The 19,837-nt window shown below is 41.2% G+C and overlaps 1 protein-coding gene across 1 annotated transcript in view; it reads left to right on the top strand.

The window, feature by feature from the left end:
* The first annotated feature begins 538 nt into the window (after positions 1-538).
* PTPN14 (protein tyrosine phosphatase non-receptor type 14) overlaps positions 539-19,837 on the top strand; it is a 107,203-nt gene continuing 87,904 nt past the window's right edge. The window contains exon 1 of the mRNA XM_042809174.1: positions 539-600. The gene's annotated coding sequence lies outside the window, so the exon portion shown is untranslated. The remainder of the gene's footprint in view (positions 601-19,837) is intronic.

The following is a 19,837-nucleotide window of genomic DNA, read 5'->3' as shown; positions in this document are numbered from 1 at the left end:
CCAAACTTGGCAGAGCTGCCCTCCTTGCGAGGGCTGTTGCGGCCGGCCGCCCCCATTGGCAGCGGCCTGCGCCCTCCTCTTCCTCCCTCCTCTTCCCTTCTCCTCCTCTGGGTGGGTTTCAGCCCTCCTCTTTCGTTAGGGCGGGGGAAATTTTTATTTTTTTAAAGATTTAAAAGAAAAAAAAAGAAAAAAAAAAGAAATCCCAAGTCGCGTCCCGACGTCTCCGGGCCCCGCGGCCGCAGCGGCCGCCCCACATTCCTGGCATTCCTGGGCCGTGACTCCCCGCGCCGCCCCAGCCCGGCCCCGGCCCCGCCGCCTCCGGCTCGCTCGCTCGCTCGCCCCCGCGGGACGGCAGTCCCCTCCCTCCCGCCCGGCCTCCTCCTGCCCGCAGCCCGCAGGCGACGGCAGCAGCTCCGGGCGTCCCGGCTCCCCGCGCTGCCGCCGGCGGCCCCAGCTGCGCCCGCCCCGCCGAAGTTCCTCGCCGTGGCCGGGCCGGGGCGGCGGGAGCGGGTCTCCCCGCAGGGAGGAAGGCGGCCGCCTTCCGGGCCGGGAGAGCCGCCTCCCGCGGGAGCGCACGAAGCCGGAGCCGCCGCCCAGCAGGTAAGGAGCCGCCGCCGAGTCCCGCCGCGCTTGGGTCCCGCCGCCTTCCGAGCCGTCCCGGGAGCGCGTTCCGCTCCGTGCTGCGGGCGGCGCTTCCGCGGGGTTCGTCGCTCGCCGCGCGCTGCTCTTGCAGCTCGTCGCAGTTCGTAACCGACTAAAATAGCTCAGCTCGGGCCGGGAGCGCCGGTCGGCCAGCTGCCATGAGCCGGCTCGGACAGCCCGGCCGGCCGCGGGGTACGTTATGCGGGATGCGCGGCGCTGGTGGGTGCTCACAGATCGCCGGGGTCTGTCGCCGTGCCCGCGCCTCTCCCCGCCCCGGTACCTTCGCCTTTGTTGCTGCTGCACCGCGGTGTGCCCGGGCGGGGGGCAGTGACACAGCGGCGGTGCACGGGAGGGTTCCGGGCTCGCGTGTTTGGGACGGGCTTACATAATGTACGAGTGGCGTGTGGACGGACCCTGTGCTGGCGTCTTCCTATCGACGGGGCTTTATCTGCGATTTGCATCACGTTACCACACGGTTCTATCGTGAGCATCTCCTCGGCTGTTTGTAACTTTACCGAGGTGGAAGCAAACAGAGGTCGGTAGAGGCTCTGATTCAACGCGCCAACGCGCCGCTTCCCAGAAAGTTTTCTGGGATTTCTGGCTGGCTGCCTGAAACCATGGCTGAAAGAAATAGTTCTGCGAGAAGCTGCTGCTTTCTTTTCCTTCGAGCTCTTAACTACTGCTGGCTCCGGCTATTCCAGAAACACTGTTACATGCTGAAGTTCCTCGGAGCTGGGGAAATCTGACAGTGAAATGGCAGATGGCTCCCCCTACCCCTGAGTGCCACCTGCAGCTTCTCCATCGCGGGGAAGGCACTTTGGGGACCACTTGTCAGGCTGTGAAGTTCAGTCCGCAGGGATCACACAGCTTGCACCCTCTGGAAGGTCAGTCACCGGCAAGCAGCGCTCTTTATATGGTGTAACATTCTGCATGTTGGTATCAGAGCAATGCAAATAAGCTGTAGGCCCTGCTCTGTTCCTGACAGCACTTCTCTGAACTTTTTGTGGGAGGCTGTGCCAGAGCTGCTCGCAGGCAGAGGGCACTTGTGTGTATGCAATGGATGGCAGTAGGAACATTGAGAGTGCTGCCTGCTTGGCCCCATCAGCAGGAAGGTGCTTCCCAGGCCTGTGGCCATCTGTTCCTCTGTGGCACCTGTGTGCGCTGGGCTTGAGGGCATGGCTGTTTGGCCTGAGGGTGTCATGGTGCAGGCTGGGACCGCAGGGCCACTCTGTAAGCTGCTCTGTCTACATTAGTGAATGGTTTTAAGCGGGTCTGATAACCATTTCGGTGATAGCAAAAGAAATAGTTTTGGAGCAGAGTTAATTAGCAATTCGTGTTGATTGCCTTGACTGCTCTCCTGGCCATCCTTGTCCAGAGCATCAGTTACTTATTACAGTGTAACAGTGGATTGGCTTCCTGTCAAGTGGATCTGCTCACATGCACTTAGCAGATTGCTTTGGCTGCCAGTGGCTCCTCCAATCTTGAAGAAAGTATTTGACATTTTTGAAAAAATATTTGCTTACATACTTCTGGTAACTATGCTGTTTCTTTGTTCTAAGTCTGTTTGATGCCACTATAGCGAAAGGGGTTATTCTTCACTTGTTTCTCCTCGTACTCAGTAAGGCTGTTTGATTCTGTGTTTCTGATGTAACTGCTGTTGGTGAGCAGATTGTAGCAAGTTCTCAGTCGGTCACAGGTTTAGTCCTTCAGGGACTCACCCACATGCTTAAATTCATATTCATGAATACTGCTTTGGAAACTGTGGAATTTCTTTATTATTAATAGTTACAAATGTATGCAAGAATTAGGCTATAATATTTAGTACACAATATATTTGTGCCTGTGTGTTCAGTTCAATTATAAGATTTTGATAAAGGCTTAATTTTCATGCCAAAAAGTCTCTTTGATGTCCAGATCCACCGCAAGTACAACACACCTTGGCCTAATTCCTTCTGGAGCTCCAGAAGAGGAGATCTTGGTTTCATGTGGTGGCACTGCAGTTATTGCTCCTCGTGTGAGGAATCCATGCTTGAGGTGCTCTGAAACTTTGTCTGGACAAGCTCTGTTCCATCATGGTGTGTTTGTCCTTCTCTGCCTAATGGAGCCCTCAAAACTCATGGGGTGCTTTTGGCTGCCTATGTCTGTGCTTCTATGTGTGCCCAGAGCAAGCATCATTTGTCCACCCATGCTGCAGATGCCCAGATTCCACACAGGGCTGCTGCACAGCCTGCTGTTTTCCAGCATACTCTGAGCTTATAAGGTTGCCTACAGATATAGGAACAGGCCTTAAGGCAGGAGCTGTCCCACATCACTCTACCCCTGTCCCCTTTGCCTTGGCCAGCATGAGGGGTTTGAGGAGGACTCTGGAGTGTGAAAGATTTAAGTTGTGTATTAAAGTGTCAGAAGGTTGGCATTAGGTTTTAGTAAGGTTATGGGAGTTTTCCTGATTGGTCTTCATCTCTTTCATGAAATAGTCTGATTCTGATGGGTTAATATGATGCCTTTTAGTTTTTTTATTGTGCCACATTATTGTGGCTAAGTTACTTTCCTTTTCAATCAATGAGAATGATTTTCACTAAATCTGCTGTTATTTTGTTTGTTGACAGTGGAACATTTTTTAAGCAAACTATGAATTCAAGGGTGGTTTTATGATAAGAATCAAAGGAGTAGAAATATTTTAATTTCTTCAATTGTCAGTGTATACTATAATGAAATTTGGCCTCATCTTAGGGAGCTGGTGGAGATGGTGCTCAAACTGAAGGTGCTGCCACTATGCAGATGCAGTGGCTTACCTCCTGAGCAATACTGATTGGTATTTTGGCTTTAGATACGAAGGAAGAGTTTAAAAAAAAGGCTTCAAGATTGCTCTTCAAAGTATTTCCCAAGGTCAGATCTGTCAATATTGAAAGTGTCACCTGGAATTACGGGCTCAAGACTGATGCGGCGCAAAGTGTGTACAGAAAAGGAATGTGCATACTTGTTTTAAAAATGTATTTTCTACTATCATTGTTGTTAGTTAGCAGTCATATGTATTATAATCAACTACAGATGAACAACTTTTTCAAAAGTCGTGACTACAAATTTATCACTGATGAAGCATAAATTTAACTAGTGCTAAGAAGAATTTCTAAACAGAAGATTTTTTTTGAGGGAATCAGGTGTGAGAAATGTTGAATGGGTGATATCCTCGGGAGAATGCTGTCCTACAGCCCACTGTCATGTTTTGTAGCATGGGGTGTTGCTAATCAAAAGTTTAGAGACTGACCTTTGTTCAGTGCCAGGCTTTTGGAAAGTGCAACCTCGCTTCCTAGTTCTCAAAGACTGCTCCTTTCCTGTTTATTTCATCAGTACCTTGCTGAAATGATGCCATTTATGACTAAGAACTTTTTTTTTTTTTTTAACTTTTTTTTGGTCTGTAAACCTTAAATTACCAGGTGATGTAGAAACAACAGGGGGTGGTGAATGTGTATGTTGGTGATCTAATAAACTGGGTGAATGATGCTGTGCCAAAACTTGCTAATGATGCAAAAGTATTTGGATTAGACAAGGTTGAAGAAGACTGAGAAATTGTAAAGGGAATCCAAGAAAGCTGGGTAAAAGGGAAGCATAGCAGATGATGTTGATAAATTCAAGAATATGCATGTTGGAGGGAATAATCACGTTACTCGTTCATGTTACTGGATTGTAAACTAACTGTATTAAGGTGTATTAAGGTAAGAGGACTTCAGCAGTATTTCATTTGTGCACCTGTGCACCTTCTTAATGCTTAGCATCAGGGAGAAGAAAACAGTGTTGTGAAATGCTGTTGCAGTAACACAGAGGAGATTATTAAACATGCTCAAATCCGCCTGGAATACTAAATTTGTGATCCCCTATCAAAGAAGAGAGATTGGAAAATGCTCATACGAAGTTGAACTGAAAATGTTAGCGTAGTTTCATTTTGAAGGGATCAATAAGAGAAGGTAGGATAATACATGTCCAAAATAATGATTGTCTATTAGTAAGTGCTAAGTACCCTTTGGTTTAGTATGCTGTCTAGATGTAGGGAGTAGTTTGCAAGGCAACATATATAATGCTGCTAAATCACTATTTTTTTAATTTATTTTTTAAAGCAAATAATGGTAATACTTGCTGTCAAAGGAAATCATACAAACCAGCAGCCTGGTAGGATGACAAAGGAAAGTGACCTGCTTATGGGGATAAAAGGAATGGTTCCAGCTGTCAGCTGAAGGGATGCTAACCACGGTGCTCTAGGCCATAAATCAAGCACAATCTGACAGGTATTAAGGAATTTCCCTTATAACAGATCATGCTACAAGTGTCTACTGTGATGCTTGTTATGTTTTCTTGAGGGGATGTAGGGTAAGCTGCTGTTAGAAGCAGGGCAGCGGCTGGTGATCGGACCGACTGTAACAGTTCCTGTAACCCACTGCAGTGGTTCTATTTAATGCAGGTGGAATTGAAATATTGTGGTTTTTTATATGCTCAGGCTTCACAGAAAGTTTATTTATTACAAATTGATTTTCTGACTTCCCCACTGAAAGGGCCAAAGCTTCTTTGAAGACGGCATTGCACTGCTTTTCTGAGCTTAGAAAATGAAGTGAATGGAAATGTCTATGTTTTCATGCACGTACATCAAAGTGATGCCTTTCTTTGGGACTTCCTTGAGTCAGAGCACTCGCCTTGGCTTAGCTGGATGTGTAGGAGAAGCGTGAGGTTACCAGCAGTTGCTTTAACTTGTGTTTGTGCAATTCTTTCATGTTTTTACAACTGAGAAAATAGTTTGCATTCCTTGGGTTTTTTAGATTAGCTCTTATCATAGAACTCCCTCCTTTGAGAGGAGGCATTCACTACCTTGTAGATAAAATGCCTTTAGCTTTTTATTGATGATGATAATTAAGCTGGGCTTTTGGACAAGCCTGGGCAAAATCAGAGGGCTTTGCCAATCAGAGATTCAGCTCATAGGGGCCAGATCCCATGTTTGACAGCTACCACTACATGATGTTTTCGTAGAGACCCCTTCCCTCAGCACTTTCATTTATTCTTCCAAACCAAAACTATCCTACTGTTAGTAGAAGCCCTGCAGTTCCTGTGTGTGTGATAGGCTTTGCTTATCTCAGGTCCTTTAAAGGTGAGACATTGTGTAAAGGAGTTTCTACACAGAACTTTGGGCCTGTTCTCCAAGATAGAGGGAGAGAAGAAGGAAAAGTTAAATATCCAGTGGCCTAATTTATCATGTGTTGAAATCAAGTTTGTTTGTTTTCTGATGCCTTCAGTGGGAACAGACCTTTAAACTCCTACCCCAAATACAGAAAATACAAATTTCTGAGACAATCCCTCACCTCTCTTAAGAGATTTCTGAGTGCTCAGTATGAGCAGAACTGCCACAGGAAGAACTTTTGTGAGCTTTGGAGGTGATGGGGGTTTATTTCAGAAGTCCTGGAAAGGAGGCATTTGAAATGATCAGAACTGTTTTATATTTATTTTCACCTTTCCTGTCTGGCACACTTTAAGGGAATTGAAGCTACTAGTTAGGATGAGTTTCTATTTTCATTCTTTTGTGAAGATTCAGTCTGCTTTCAAAAATTTTTTCATTAACTTACTGGGAAAGACGCTGGCTGCTAACTTAAGAGGAAGGCGAATGCGATGTTTTGCTGATAGACAGAAGTATTAGCAGAGCTTCAGAGCTCAGAATGGAAAGTAGGGCACAAGGTTCTGCTTCTGAGTAAAATAGCTCATGTAGACATGTTTTTAATTTCTGCATTTAATTGGTAAATTTTCATAAACCTGTGCATTTAAATATGCAGATTTAGGAATACGCATTTCTTGCAAACTTAAAGCTAGATAATTAAGAGATTGTTCTTTTCAAAAGGGAATTACTGATCCTACCTCAGGGTCTGACCTTGTGAAGTGATGAGTATTTCGCTGGAGGCACCTTGAAGGAGAATGTCATAGCCTGGAGAGAGAGTCTCTCTCTACTTGGTCTTACTTCTTGGTCTTTGTTGCTGTTGTAGCAGTCTAAAACTGTTACTCACAGAACATCTCTTTGCTTTTGTAATACACTTCCATGTGCATCTCTTCACTTCAATCCTTCACAAAGGATTGATCTGAGTAGGATGTGATTTCAGAAAACATTAAGCCTTGCCTGATGATGGCTCAGATATTCCTTATGATGCACAAGTGTTTTTTTTTCCCAGATATATTAATATATTCTTACAGCTTTCCTATAACCTGATTTAGACATGAAGATCATCATCCATGTGCTAATTAATCTGTCAAAACATCTGCAACGTGCAGCCACCCCTTTCCAGACAATTAGGCGTTTTGCTACATTAGTCAGCATTGTTAACCTCTGTTGATATTATATAAGGTTTCTTTCCTAGTTCTGTATATTCAGCTTGTGTTCCAATACAAGTTTGTTAACACGGAGCTTAGCTTTCATGTTAGCAGTGTATGTTTAGTGTACCTGACAAGTACTGCTAACACACTGCATGCTGCTGTGAAATTTTGCACTTTGTTTTTCACCCCCTCCAGAGTAATATGTTGAGATATTCATGAGAGCAAGGCGGCAAGCTTGCCAGAGCTCACTTAATACAGTAACTTCCATGCTAATAAAGCTGACTTCAAAAAGCAATGTCTACTGTTAAATACATCTTAATTTTGATTACTCTGTTCTCATACTTTTGTTCATAGAATCACAGAACGGTTTGGATTGGAAGGAACCTTAAAGTCCAGGTGGTTCCAATCCCCTGACATGGGCAGGAGCACCTCCTGCTAGACCAGGTTACCCAAGGCCCTATGGCAGGCTGGCCTTGAATGACTCCAGGGATGGGATGTATACATCTTATATACACTATATATGTATACATACACTTCTTCGTCCCTCCATGTTGTATATCAAACACAGTGATAGAGGATATAGCAATGAAGGAAATCCTCATTTATTCAGATATTTTCTTGGAATGGAAAAATGACATTGTAAATAGCTGTCTTGAAGACAGAGCCCACCACAGCTTGAGCGCGTGGTTCGAGAATGCAAGAGGTGTTAGTTTTGTTAAGTACCTTTAAAAGAAGTCTAAAAAATGGAAATGAAAATGAAATGATGTTTAAAATGTCAGTGTTGAAGAGACCCTTTGAAAATATGAAGATTATTTGAGATTAAGACAGAATCCAAACTGCTTACCAGGAAAAAAACCTTCTGTTAATGAGCTCTATGATTTACTGTACCAGTTTCTCAAGAATCATAGCATTGCTGTGGGGACCAAGTTAAAATAAATAGCCAGTCCTCTAGAGCATTCAGTGAAGGGTTTAAGCATCTGTCAGGAAACTGGACAAGGCTCTGACTTTGTGATCAGTTAGGTCCCTTTCTCCATAGTGATTTGAAATTTAAAATACGTGTGTATGTATTCTAAATATATGTGTACATTCACATATTTGAAATAAAAAACATTTGATATTGGTTCCACTAATTATTGGCTCTTTATGCAGCTGAAAGGGTGAAGATGAGTTGGGTTACTGGACTTTTTTTTTTTCTTTTCTTTTTGCTTATGTGCTTAATACACATTATTTAGCAGAGAATCTCATAAGATAGCACTGTAAAAACAGTCCAGAGATCTTTTAAGTAAATAGTGGCAGCAATACAATCTTTTGGGATTTTCCACAATCAATGAAAATGATCTGCTTTGCAATACCTTGTACTTCTGTACCAGTACTTTGGTATGCACTTCATTTCCTTTATACTGAAGCATTTGACAGACCATATATCTACCTGCACACTGACATTCCTGCCCCAGCTAGAACTGTGTTGTGGTGTGATGTGCAGGCTATATTCACACCTGTCTTATGATTTCATCTGTTGTGTATTGGAAAGCAGATCTGAAAAAAGTTGCCAAGTCCATCTTGTGGAGAACCAGCACACATAGGGGCCATTTGTGTGATGACTTGCGTGTAGAGATTCCTCCATTGGTGTCTTAGGAAGTTATTTCTCTGGCATGCATAGCTATCTGCATGTGCACAACTCAAACCTGAAAGAATTTGACCTGTATAATAATAGGATAGTGCTAGTGCCAAGCCTCCGTGCAACCTGAGGGATGTGCAAAGCAACAAACAGTGAGGAATCTATTTTGTATAACTGTGTTGATGTCAGGTGTTGAGTATTCTGCCTGTTAAGAAGAGAGCTTTGGGAGAACTGGAATCTTTTGTTTTGTTTTTAAACAATAGATCTCTTACTCTCATAGTCATATAGAGAAATACAGGAAAATGTGTAACACTGACTTAGAAACTGTAGTTTCTGTCAACTGAAGAAAAAAGGCTGTCTTACTTCTTGTTACGTGTGATTGCATTGTGTGCTGCTATCACCATGCCTGTTGTTGCATTTGACTTTGGAAAAGTGATGCCTTGACTCGAACGTAAACTCTGTTCCTTCTCTGCAGCTTCTCTCTCTCAGGTGTTCAAGATATGTCCATGAAATGGTCGCTTATAGGAGGCTCAAAAATGTTAAATTTATTTGCAGTATTTGTGTATATCTTTTCAGAGTATGTGTGAAACTTTTCATGTCATGTGTTCAGTGATTTGTGTGCTTCCTTCTCTTCTTGGCTGAAGAAGTAGCTCTGAGAAGCCGGTGGCAGCGTGCACAGAAGGCATCATCGAGCTCATGCGTACATTTTGTGCTAAGTGTATTTAAACATGGATGCATTACCTTGCCAACTGTGGGAACTTCACAAGGACTAACTGTAAGGTCAAAGGAAATGAGAAACAGAAAGGATGCCCGACTGCTGTGTCTGGTAGCACTGAGTGCTGTTCTCTCCTTGTCCTCTCAAGATCATGGTGATAACTCACCAGTGTTTTTTCCTCTTGTGAGGAAGGCCATAAGGCATAGTTACTGAGGCTTGGTTAGTTTAAATTCAGATCTGGAGATAGCTGTGGAGAGACATAATTAGATAAAAGGGGCTCAGAGTCTTGTGAAAGAGAAGCCAGTGTAATCCAGACCAATGCTGATGTATGAAGGGTTTAGCATTGCAGTTGTATATGGAGATGTTGGCACTGTAGACAGATCTCATCTTTACATCATGTTCTGGGAGAAGGAGAATTACAACTCAGTGTTTCACGACTAGTCAATCTATTTGGTACCTCATGCTGGAGGTATGGAAGGCCAACTGGCAAACATTCCATCCCAAAGCCTCTGGCTGCATCCTGCAGCTCTGCAGACCAAACTGCAGCATTCATGTGAGCAGAAATTTGAGTAAGAGGAAATAGTGTTTCCAATGTGAACACGTGAAAGGGACAGTAACTCTTGATGCTTGTGATGTGATGTGCTGTTGCATTAAGCATACAGGATCATGGCTTTCAAAATGAATCACTCCGACTTCTACAATAAAAAGCTGTAGTAGTAAGGTTGATGTGCTTAGCTGGAGTCCCTTTAACATACTTTTTAGCTAGGTCTGGGAATAAGTAAACGCCTCAAATAATCTCTGGTTTTGTCATCTCTTTGGTAGTGTGCTTGTTTCCTGTGTTATGAAAGGCATCATTAGATTAGCTGTGTTTAAGCTTCCTGTCTCACTGGGTTTTTTCCATTAATTTTACAATCTCTTTCAGAATGTACTAGTATCATTTCTGTAATAAAGGCTTTACTTTTCTATTTTTTCATATCCTTTTGTGGTGATTCTTTTTTTCTTCCTCTTTACTTTGTCTAAAATATCTTTCTAGCTGATACTTTCTCAGATTTTATTTAATTTAATGGCATATGCTATTGTAATAACATGCAGGCAAAGAAAAATAGTATAACTTCTGATGGGAGCTGATACACTTGGATAATTTGTACAAGCTAAGCAGACTGCTTAGCTGTATATCTTCTTATTCATGGATGTGAACCTCTGCTTTCAGATAATGTTTTCAGTGTGGTGTCTGTTCTGTAAGAGCAGCATACTGTGTCAGATTGGTGATTTCAGTTTCTAGAGACCAAAGGAGAGCTGGTCCTCAATGTGTGGCATCATGGTGTGGGTTGTTTTGGTTGCTTTTGGTTTGTTATGTGTCTGTTTATCAGGAAGAAAGGTAAACTCACCTGGGTGATAGCTCAGGTTGGACTACAGAAATTGTGTGAATACTGGTGTTTACTTGCTCTAACCAACCATGATGCTACTTTTCTCGATGTTTCATGGGGGAAATGCTTTTGTCTGATTAATAACTCTTCAGCCATCAACTTTGGCTGAAAAAGTATATGAGATGCACGGTGTCGCGTTTGGTGGAGCCTTTCTGGCTTTTCTTATTAAAATGAATAGAAGATTTTTGTTGGCTACTGAGAAAGGAGAAGACCTGATTTTCAAAGGTGAGAATTTATTTATTATATAATTACATTTTTTAGTATCTCTCTGCAGGTGATGGGAAAAAAAAAAGTATGAGGCTGGCTGAGAATTTCTGAATCTTGGAATATATGCATGCTAACATATTCTCTTACCATTTGTAAGGCACAGGTCTGGGACATGTGCTGGATTTCAGGCATAGACATGTACTTTTCAAAGTAAGTAAAAAATAAATCTAGATAGGAGACTTCAAAGCAAAAAGCTGTGCTGAATTTCCACAGCAATGGAGTAGAATACTTTTTCTTCTTTTTCAGAAAACTTTGGAGATTAAGTGATCTTGATTTCTAATGAGCCTCTGTATATGTAAAATGCCATTTCTATCGAGGTGTGTGCTTGCCTATAATGTCAGTGAGTTTGAAACTCTTAGCGTATGTAAAGATTGAACTAATGCTTGAATATGGAGGTCTTTAAACTTGGTTTTTAGGTTTTACCCCTCTGATTAAACTTGTTTGGTTTGGCAAACGCAGCTGCTGCCCTGCCAATTGATGTTTCTTTGTGTTCTTGTGTTATTGTCATAGATATTGAATTAGCACCCCTTGTGTTCTTTTAGTCCTGAATTTGGGAGTTTTCAGGATCAAATCTTTAGATTTGTGGAGCTTTTTTTTTTTTTGTATTTTATTTTTTACTTTACCATTTTGTCACAAGCACTCATGTTAATCCACTGACTTAATTCTACATTTTCCAAAGCTATGGCAGCTGCACTGAGGTATAAAATCTTCATCTTATTTCACAGTGTTTATCTCTTTTGCACTTAATGTCATTTAATTTTTAGAGCCATGTGTTATTTTAGGAAGTAACAGGTTTATATTTCGCATTTTAGCCTATGGCCAATTTGACTGGCCTGTTTTTCTCCCTTAAACGCCCAGTTTGAGGGTCATCCTAATTGATTGCTTTCACTCAGTTGCTTATGTTATGTTCTTCATTTGAGCATCATTGTCTTGATCGTAATTAAACAAAAGCTCAATTAAGTCTCATGCTATACCCAGGAAGTAACTCACCAGAGTTTGACAGCTGAACAAAGGGATTTTAATTGACAAATTTCTTCAGAGGAAGATGTCTCAATGGAGGTCTGTAAAGCAGAGCATGCAATTTGAGACACTTAACAGCTATCCCTTTCATATTATTTTAGATCTGTGGCTAAGTCTTCTGCTCCGCAGTAAAGATGTGAATCAGAGCTGGAGAGCTAATTTCCATTCTGGCAGTGGTATAAATGCCTCTCTGAGGTTCAGCTTCCCAAAGTAGGAAACATGAGAGAGTAAGCGAACACTTCTTGGAATACTTCAATGCAGCTCTATGTGATAAAAAGGCAGGATTAAAATTCTTATTTATCCCAATAAATATTTGGTCAGCAAATGTGTGTGTGTGTGTGTGTGTGTGTGTGTGTGTGTGTATATTTGGTCTGCAAATCCCACTTAACTGATGCTGTTGTTGTTATTACTCTTAATACTCTTGTTTTAGAAGCTGTAAATCTGTAAAGAGTCACTTTAGGAGTGGGAAGAGGAGAATGAATTAGAGCAATATTTTTTTCCCCAAACTGTGGCTTGCATGGCTCTTGGCATTCGTCTGTTGAAGAAAGTGACTTTAAGAAGGCAGGTAAAGGGGAAGACACTTGAAAAAAACAGTTCACGAGAAGAGCCTGCTTTAACAGATCTTTTAGAGTATTTGTGGGACTACTGCATTATTGCATGAATACTTGTGAAGTGTTAAGAGTAGATTTTCAGTTGGGTCCTCTGCTTTCTCTCCTTTGCTGTTCATGTTTTCTTTTAGCAGCCACTGGTATGTATCACTGTATATCAAAACCAAGATAATTTTCAGCAGTTTCAAGCGCTCCTATACATTATTATATAGGATTTCCACAGAGCCATAAACACTTTGTCCTTTGCCTTTTACTAGCTATCAGCTTGGCTGTTCCTTGTGGACAGGAAAGCTGTGTTTAATGCTTTGTAAAGTAGCCATCAATTCCTTACTTTTATCTCTGTTCAGCATAAATTATTTTCAGTGAGGCCACAGAACTGTTTTGGCCAAGATTTGCAGGTGTCCCTTGTGGAGAGCTATTTCAGGATAAAGGCTTAATCTTACTGCTACTTTCATCCCCTTTTTCTCTTTCATCTCTCCTTGAAGAACGCTAATCCTGAATGATAGGAGTCTTTGGTTGGTCTCCTCCCTTCTCCATGGCTTTTTTTGTTTGTTTGTTTCTTCCATATTCATAATTAACCTGCAACTGGATAGGCTGAAGCATATTCTTTTTGCCCTTAAGCTTGGAAACTTAGTGTGCATTGCCACTGCAATATTTCTAAGGGGAAATTCAGCCCCTAATTATCAAATTAGATGCACATTCTGTTTCTTTGGCATGACTTTACTTCTGCCCATCTGTTAGGTTGGCACTATGCCCTTTCAGAAAGTAACCTACCAGTTTTAGCTGAGCAGACGAGCCAACCAAAGATAGGTTAAGAGAGAACACTTTATGTGCAGTTTCTTTTGCCAAAAGCTCTTCCTGTTTGCTAACAATGTCAGCTTAAGCCCATATGCTTCTTTACATGGGATGACATCTGTGCAGACAGATGCAGGCACGGCAATACAAATGACATTTGATAAGAAGGGCATATGTTATGGAACCAGGCACCACTATGAGTTTAAGATCCTGTCTATTCTATATGTGCATATGTAGATCTATAGATTGCTTGTGTATTTTGCTGTATGAGAGCATTTATCAGTGAGAGTTGGACTTCTTGAAGCACATCAGAGCACGTGAATTTTACATGTCTTGTTAGAAGAGATTGAAAACAGCTATTCTTTTGAAGCAGCCTCTTTGCCTCTTGCTGGATGATGCAAGATTTTTCACCAGATAAGAGGCTTCTAAGTCTACTTTTCTCAGTTACGTCTGCTTTTTGGATTTACTGCATGAAATAGCATTTTAGTTATGGGAGACTTTAAAGAGATAGCATGAAGCTGAGATCTAGTTAGCTTTATTAAACCATATTTCACATTCTGTGCCTATGTGAGCCAGAGCTGCTTATTCCTCTACTCCAAAAAAATACTTCTTCTTGTTGCTGTGTGTATGGTAGACCAACATATGTGCAAACACAAGAAACATGGGGTTGTGCTTGCAGCCTTCCAGACCTGTGATGTCAAAGAAATGCCATAGAGCTACACAGCTGGGAGAGGGACCCTGTGACTAGGAAAGGTCAATATTGGTTCTGAAAATGGTTGGGCATCATGGCAGAGTGATTTCAGAGAGCCCCTGGTGAAAAGGAAAGAAAAGGGTTCTCCAGATGAGTGGTTGCATTTGCCTGTGCTGCCACACTCAGAAATTCCTACTTTAAGTTCAGCAGAAATATGATTTTGAAGTAGCAATAAGGAGGCAGAACAGTTATTAGTAATGCAGAAATAACTGGCCTCGACACAGCAGCACCTTGACAGAAGACTGGCCCACTTATTCTACTCTCCGGATTAAGGCTGATGGAAATAGTAGAAACATTTCATTAAATAAGCTTTACATATAATCAGTCTTAAGAAAGAAGAAAAGGCACTTTTAAAGTTTTTCAGCTTTGATTTCTGTGGTCAGCAAAGGTGTTAATTGCAGCAAGTCCTGGCAAAATGCTTTTATGCTGAAGGATAATGCAAGGCAATACTTGTGACACTTACAGGGGAATTGACTTCTTTTTTATCAGTTTCTAGTGTGGAAACAGTTTTAACTTGGTATTTAATTAAAAAGAAATACACTTAGTAAATATATTCCATTGGAAGTTCAGAGCACACAGAAAAACCCTAGAACTGTAGGATTTGCAGTGTATGACAGGATGATCTCTTGAGGTCCCTTTTAACCTCTGCAATTCTGTGAAAATTACTTAGAGTGTGTGTGTGTGTGTGTGTGTGTGAAAGCAAAACATATCTTTCAAAAACAGTTAATGAGTACTGGCAAAAATGAGTCCTTCCAATGAAAAAAATCAGGATATATCAACCACATGTATGTATTCTGTATCCCTTTGGTGAAACTAACATCTGGTTCTCTGGAAGTATTTTTTTGACATTTTTTGTAGCTTTTTATTGTGTTTACACATCTAGATGTATGGGATTATAATTATATATAAAATATAGATATATGGAACTATAATAAACAGTTACAGAAATTGGCTGTTTTCATAACTCTTATAAATTGAAGTCTTTTAGACTTATTTGAGAACTTGCTGCATTTTTCCAGATGGGGTGTTGGAGTCTGATAATTGTGGAGAGCAAGTGACTTCTGAGTTATCATTTTTTTTGCTACTTATTTTTGGAGCATTTCTTGGAACGGCAGCTCTCATGCCTTGGTTGCTTAATATCTTTGTTGTATTTGCTAACTGAAAGAGATCCAGAAGCATGTATAGCTATTACATTCTCAGACTGAATGTGGTTTGTTGAATTTACAGCATTGTGGGGAGGAACCAATCTGGAGGAAGAGGATTTCCTTAATCGTACTGATATAGCCACTTTCTCCGTACAGAGCTTTTTTCTGCATTTCCATAAGGATAAATGCACTTCCAGTTGGGATGAGACAAAGGAATTCTCCAAAATTTTGAAGACTATTGGTTCCTCTGGTTGGTTAGGGTTAATAAGAAAAGTTGAGTCCCTCCTTCTACCCTTTTCTATTTTGATTGATTCATCTGTGTGTAATCAAGGAATATACTGATGTTATAATTAAGAAATATCCAGGAAAGTTAGGCTAAGTAAGAGTATTGCAACAGGAAGATAATAAAAGGAAAATACTTACCAATTTTGTAGGCTTACAATATTCTCCACAAAGAGCAATGTCCACAAAGAGATCCTTCCTCAGTAGCAGTCAGCACTTAAATGGGGTCTAGGAGAGGTGAAGCCAGGCTCCACCCCTTCCGGCAGCACAGGTGAATTGCCTTCACCTGTTCTCCCATGGCTGACTCATTGCTTGCCTCAGGTGGTCAATCAGAGGTTCAGGCCATGATTCAGCAGTTCCCATACACTCTGTAATACAGGGTGAGTAATAATACCCCTACTCTTTCCTTCTCCGATGTGCTCTACCACTGTGGTGGAAAAAATACAGCCAGGAGTGGATGTTATTGAAGTTACACTCATTAAATCTTTCTTTACAGTGCCTCCATCCAAAGTGTACCAATAAACACTTTCCTATTTTATTCTGAACCTGATTTAGTAGCTGCAAAATGGGGATTCCAATAGCTGTCCAGATGAAAATTTATAGAATCATACAATCATTAAAGTTAGAAAAGACCACTAAGATCATCTAGTCCAGCCATCAACCCACCATCACCTTGCCCACTAAGCAGTTCAAGTGACTTGAATTAAGTTATAAAGATTGAGGCATCTATTGGCGTTTCTTCCCTCACTTTGTTAATCTGCTAAAAATCTCTCCTATTTGTAAAATCTGCAGAAAATAAGTGTTACTGATGCATTTAGTGTCAGTGTTTTGTGTACAGTTTCCAAAAAAAAAAAAAAAAAAAAAGTTGGCCTTATGTTGCAGGAGGTCAAGGACACCCTTGTACCCTTGTAATTAACTTGTCCATGTTTTGGTACGTTAAGCCTGGCTCAAGTCTGCAGTGCTTTCATTTATCCTTGGCTCTCTATGGATATGCATCTACAAAATGCTTTTTCCTGTTGGAAGATAAAAAAATTATTCTATTTGTTTGGTTCCATGATGGATTGCTTTAAGTTGCTGCGTAAGCAAAGTAGACAAAAGAAGAGTTTTGGCTTTGGTTGGCCTGCAAAGTATTTTAATGGCAGCATTGATAGAGACAACAGTTGCTACTAAAATGGAAGAAGCTAGCTGTAGCCTCCCCAGTTCTCAGCAGGTTGTATAATCTCAGTGGGAATGATTTACTCTCTGCGTTTTTGTTTGTGCAGCGATTTTCTGTATTGCTGTGCTTTTTATAGTTAAATGTTCCTATGGAGAGTGATTCTGTAGGGTTTTTTTTGTTGCTTTGTGTTGTTGAGCCTGGAAAGGGACTGTTGGTTATGAGGCGTTGTGCAAGATACTTTAGTTATGGGAATTATCTTTTCTTTGCTATTTGAGTGCTATCAGCACTCAAAAGAATCCCGAGGAAATCCACTTCCTGGTATTGCCAACCCAGCAGCTGTGTGAAAATTCAAAGCTCTCATCTGACATACTCAAGAAACAGTTCTCATTTAGAAAAACTCTGCTTCTAGTGCTTATTACAGGGTTTAGATGTTAGGAGCTTCCTTGGATAGTTCATCTCTAGTGCTGATGCGTTGCTTTGAAAAGTGTATTTGCTCTGGTACAGTATTGGCAGCTACGTAGGCAGGAAGAGTGGGATAACTCTTGAGTTACTATCTGGACCAATTTAGGGATCAAAATAATTTTCCTTCAGACAAACACCAAAAGGAGCTCCTGAAGCTGAAGGCTGCCACATCTCGCTAACCAGATGTCGTGTGGCTGCTGTCAGTAATGCGGAGCAGTAATGAATTATGGGTTGCTACTTTTTTGAAACTTGCTGAATTAAAGTGACAGACTGACTTCAATAGGTAGCATAACTGAATTGATATCCAAAAAAAAAAAAAAAAAAAAAACACCCAGCCCCGTGCTGGCTGAAGAATAGATGAATAGAACATTTCCAAAAAAAAAAAAAAAAAAGAGATTTCCAAATCATATAGGAAATTCCATTCTTAATTATTTGCTTTACGAGACAGCCTGTACCTAATGGTACAAGAGTTATAGCATTGCAGATCTCTCTCAGTGATATAAATCCTAACCATGATAACTAACGATATTAATCCTGTGACACAAACTTTCCACTGCTGTGATCATTTATGCACAGTGCCCTGGAGATGGAGGAGGAAGGATGTCGGCAGCTAGATGGTTACTTGAGGAGCACATTAAGCACCTGACATCTGATGAGTCACTCTCCAAATATGTGTGATTAAATGATGGTTAACTGGTTTCTGCAGCTGATGAAGACAACATATATCTTAACTGTGGAATGCTCTATTTTTGAAAACAGTAGGAAGTGCGCTGTGACTCCCCAATTTATAGGCCATCCTACAGTATAACTGACTGTCTGCAAAAAAACCTGGCCACAATAACAAGCTCGTACACTAAGTATGTGTGTTTGTTGCTCATATTTCTAACGTTTTAATGTACTTTTAAAAATGTTATTTTATTTCTAATGTTGATAATTCAGTGATATTTGCTGTGTTTGTCTTCTGGTTGATTCCCATCTGGTGAAATCACTTGCCCATTCTGAAATCCCCATGCAGTCTTGCCTAAAGGTTGCTTTGGGTCTCTGTGGTAAGAACAAAATGCAGATGTTGAGCCAACATTTTTCTTACGATCCATGTGCTGAATAGACTAAGAGAAGTTCAGTACTCTTGTGCAAATGCTTTGTAGGTAAGATATAAGCATACATCATGGTAAGATATGTTCTGTAACATGTGTGTTAGGAACATGGGCCAGGCACTGGAGATGTTTTAACCTATTCTGTGAAATAGCGAACGGCGGAAGTTGCTGTTCTTGAACAACAGCAGTGTCATTTAGCTATATCAGCTGTGAAGAGAGAACAAGAAACCACCTAATAAGCCTCAAACAACTGTTAGAAATGATTCATCATTTTAGAATGCCATCATGGCTGCAATCCTGTATTTAAGTCAAGTCCGAACACTGACAAAGAGGCCAGTTGGAGAGGAGCTGAGGGGAGGCCTGATGGCAGCTGCAGCTCCTCACAGGGAGTGGAGGGCAGCGCTGAGCTCTGCTGTGTCAGGGCCCGAGGGAACGGCATGGAGCTGTGTTAGGAGTGCGGCAGCTGGGGGTTAGGGACAGGGTCTGCAACAGAGGACAGTGGGCATTGTGGGTCCATTCTAACTTAGGTTATTTTATGAAACAAAAATAAAGAAATGAGGACACAAAATGTGAAATTTTAGTGTTTACAGATGGATTATTGAAGTTATGAAGCTCACAGGAACATGGGGTTTTGTAACAGCCAATCAAGTGCAGTGCTTATGTTTTGGTCATTTTGTACCCTTGTATCTTTGAAAGGAGTTATGACTTTTTTTTGTTTTGTTATTTTATGTACTTAATGCACAAGCTTTTAGCAAATTGCCATTGTTAGACTTGTATCTCGTTGAACAAACATAGATTGAAACAGATTCCATGCTGTAAAAACAACCACACTCAAGCCAACTTCTTTGTGCATGTGGATTGTGTATCATTTCCCCCAGGGAATTAACAACATACCTTGAACTTTTTAATTTGACTGAAAGAGAGAGCCTTGCTTACAGAAGAAAAAAAGCACTTCTGGACTCTAGTATCTTAAACTCCATAAAATGCTTGAATGTTTTGCTTTGATAATATATGAAACAGATCTGGTGATCCGTAACATTTCTGAAGTACATCCCCTTTTTTCTGTAGCAAAAAGAAATAAAAGTAAACATAAAATGATGTATGACAGATGGGTTGGTGTTGGTTGAAAGTTAGCCCTCAAGCGTGAAGAAATTCCTTAGTTCTAAATTCTGCCTTCTAATATCCCAGTGGGACATCATTTTGGTAGCCTGGTGATTATTACTTTCCTGATGTTTGCCTGCCAGTGTGGTCACCATGCATTTTGCAGTTTTTTGTTAGGCCTTTTGATACCAGAGAAGGGGGTACCCAAAAGTAGTATCAAGAAGTAGAACTTTTTGGCTAACATGGTTTTGCTTTCGGGGGCAGATGATCTGAAAAACACTTTATGTCTCCCTTGTTCTTGAGATTAGGAACTGATTGAGATTCAAAATCAGGCAATTGAAATGAGAAAATGAAAGTTACAGTCACAGCTATAGTATAGGTTTTGCAGTCAGGGAAACAACTTTGCAAAAATAAT

The sequence above is a fragment of the Centrocercus urophasianus genome, unplaced genomic scaffold, assembly GCF_019232065.1.
Source record: "Centrocercus urophasianus isolate 14NV4802_14NV808 unplaced genomic scaffold, USGS_Curo_1.0 seq_10, whole genome shotgun sequence".
Lineage (NCBI taxonomy): Eukaryota > Metazoa > Chordata > Aves > Galliformes > Phasianidae > Centrocercus > Centrocercus urophasianus.
Note: the sequence above shows the minus strand (reverse complement) of the source record. Positions and strands in the feature narration are given on the sequence as shown.